General features: G+C 27.5%; 1 pseudogene; it reads right to left on the bottom strand.

Moving 5' to 3' along the window:
* Positions 1–1055: 1055 nt before the first annotated feature.
* Positions 1056–3054, bottom strand: LOC113372365 (annotated as a pseudogene).
* Between the last annotated feature and the right edge of the window lie 6 nt (positions 3055–3060).

Below are 3060 nucleotides of genomic sequence, written 5' to 3'. Positions count from 1 at the left end.
ACAAGTAACTGCTTATTTTAACTTGAAAACACGATCACAAATTATTAAAAGTCCTGTTGCAACTACATAATTGTAAATTAACACTGTTTTAAAGCAAAATTTATAATATTTTTCTAAAGAAAAACAAAAACTATCTGGACGTTAAAAGTTCAAAAATGACGTTGAAACATGTTGAAGTTGTTTTGCTAATGCAGGTTGACCAGCTGTTAACGGCGAACCAACATTAGATAATAAAAATTTGAAACTGAAAAATAGAAAAAATTTAATTAAAAATTATAAATTTAAACATTTTAAAAAAAAGTTATTTATAAATACATTTTTGTCATACTTATACTCACCTATTTCTGGAAAATGGTAATGACTACACCAAAATATTTCATTGCTTGGGGGTTGACATTGGTAACTTTTGTACACATTCTCTTTCTGCAATTTAATAAACTGTTGATTATTAATCACACAAAAACTGTTTCAGTATGTAAATATAAATTTATCCATTACCAATTAATATTTAAATAAAATTAGTTTCAAATATCTTTATTTTTGTAATGAAACAGATATAAAACATTATATTTAATCAGTTATTTTGTTTCTTTTACTTACTTCATTAATTGTGTATATATATACATAAATCATATACACTATAATATATACAGAGAATACTAATTGTGTTAACTTCATTTGTTCTAGCTTAATTTTTACATTTTGTGATTAATTAAATCTCTAAACTTGATAATTACATAGGCACTAATAGGTAATTTCTACATCAGTTATATGTCGTAGAATGATCTGATATAAATATAAATTTATATATATATATATATATATATATATATATATAAGGAAAGTAATTGCCTAAAAAATATTATGCCTATAAAAATATTTTATTCATAAAATATGCTATGATTAAATTCATTTTGCAATGAAGAGTAAATATAACAATTAAAAGAATTCAAATGCAAAATTACATATCAAATGGTTTTATAAAAAGAATTGTATAATATTGATCAGGCAAAGACTTTGCAAATGTTAACATATATATAAATTTATATAAGACTATTTGGCTTAAAAGAGCTACATACAAGAAAATACAGTATTAAAAATATTTTAACATAACTTTCAAGATTATAACAAATGTCGAGCACTGGGATACAATTTAATTTCATTAATTCACTGGATCAACTGGCAGTAATCCCAAACTTTGTGTAAAAATCACAAAAAACTTGCACAAATAAATACGTAAACCATTCCAAATGAGATGTGATGGTGATCAACACATCATGTTCAACAAGGAATTTGCGTATACCATTGGTTTAACATCAGGATGCGGCTGCAGATAAAAGTAATGTTATATATGAAATATTATTTAAGTATATAGTTATGTGATACTGACCACTGCCGAGAATGAGACATATTCTGGGATCATCGTCTTGCCCTTTAATTTGATAAAAGCACCTTTGTTTCCCATTGTATCACTGTAAATTATAAATCATAAATTAAAAATAATTATTTACTAGGTTGAAAATAGTTAAAACAAATGTTAAATTTATTATTTACCAATAATTAGGTGCAGAAAAACAGTAATGCACTTCCCATCATGAGCAACCTCATAACCTTCAGATTTGACTTCATGGCTACGAATTACATAGTCAAGATTGTTCTTCTCCAAGAATTTATGAGTAACATCTGGTCCAAATTGACAACCAACTCCTAAAAAACATATATGCAGTAGTAACATATTCTTATACTAATTATTGTTTTAAATTTACCTCTTTTACTTGGTGACCTGCCGTTTTGTGGTTGAGGATCGGACCACAATAACTCACACATAAGACCTAAGGAAATAAATAGTATTATATATGATATATATGTTTTATAATGTTTGTTAGCAATTTACCTTCATCAGGGGGTTGTCTATTCCTATCAATTTGCCTGATATCATCGATAGTAACATCGTCAGTGGAAATAGACCACCATGCATTACCAAAACTCTGGAAAAAAATTTATGTAAGTGCACATAAGCTAAATTATATTTATATTAAGTATTTACCTTTTGTTTAAACAATGTGCTAAAGGCAACCAATTATATACTTCTGTAAACAGTTCTGCCATGTTTTTTGTATACTTTGCTTTCACTTCTCCTTCAAATCCATACATTTGATTCATTGTGGAACTTTCATGATTACCTAAAAAGAAACAACATAAATTTCATCATAAAAATCCCTGCTTATAAAATGTTATTCCCCATACCTCTAGACATAAAAAAGCTATCCGGATACAACAACTTGAATCCAAAAAGTGTAAATATACATTCAACAGAAAATGAGCCTCTATCAACAAAGTCACCATTAAACAAATAAGGATTATCAGGCGAGGGCAAACCATTCAATGCAAATATATTCATTAAATCGTAAAATTGACCATGAACATCTCCACAAACTGTGAATTTGGATTCATCAGGAATAGTTACATCCACGAGCGATGGTTGGGTCATCAAATAGGTTTTAACATCTACCAAAATCTATGAAAAAGATAATTAAGATAATGAATTGTTTTATGGGATTTAATGTGTTACCTTGTAAGCATATTTTCTATGGAGCTTTTGTTGTTTTTGTAGTTTCCATGAGGTCCATCATAAATTTAAGGTGACTTTATCATCTTCCAATTTAGGACCCGCATAGTCATCCTCAATAGCTAAATATAATAAATAAATAAATTTCGTATATATATTGATAATGAACAAAATATCTATACTTACACATTGCAGCAAAATCAATGCTAGTATCAGCAATATTTTTCTCTGGCTTATCAACAGCTATAGCCTTTCAAAGGCTAATTTTTTTACAATCTTATTACATTCGTTGTACTTCAATTTAGCATCTTTGTCATTAGGTCTAGCTTTTACTACCTAAAGAAAAAAAAGCATTAATGATGAATAACAAACTTTGGTGTATATAAATTAGATATTTATTAGCGTACATATTCAAAATCCTTAAGAGCAGCCTTGAATTTGCCCAAAGGCATATGGGCAGCTGCTCTTCTATAATAACCTTTGATATAAGT

The sequence above is a fragment of the Ctenocephalides felis genome, unplaced genomic scaffold (genome assembly GCF_003426905.1).
Source record: "Ctenocephalides felis isolate EL2017-DRISC unplaced genomic scaffold, ASM342690v1 CF-g0.4_SCAFFOLD_01604, whole genome shotgun sequence".
NCBI classification, from domain to species: Eukaryota; Metazoa; Arthropoda; class Insecta; order Siphonaptera; family Pulicidae; genus Ctenocephalides; species Ctenocephalides felis.
The sequence above is the reverse complement of the archived record's forward strand: the minus strand, read 5'-3'. Positions and strand labels throughout refer to the sequence as shown.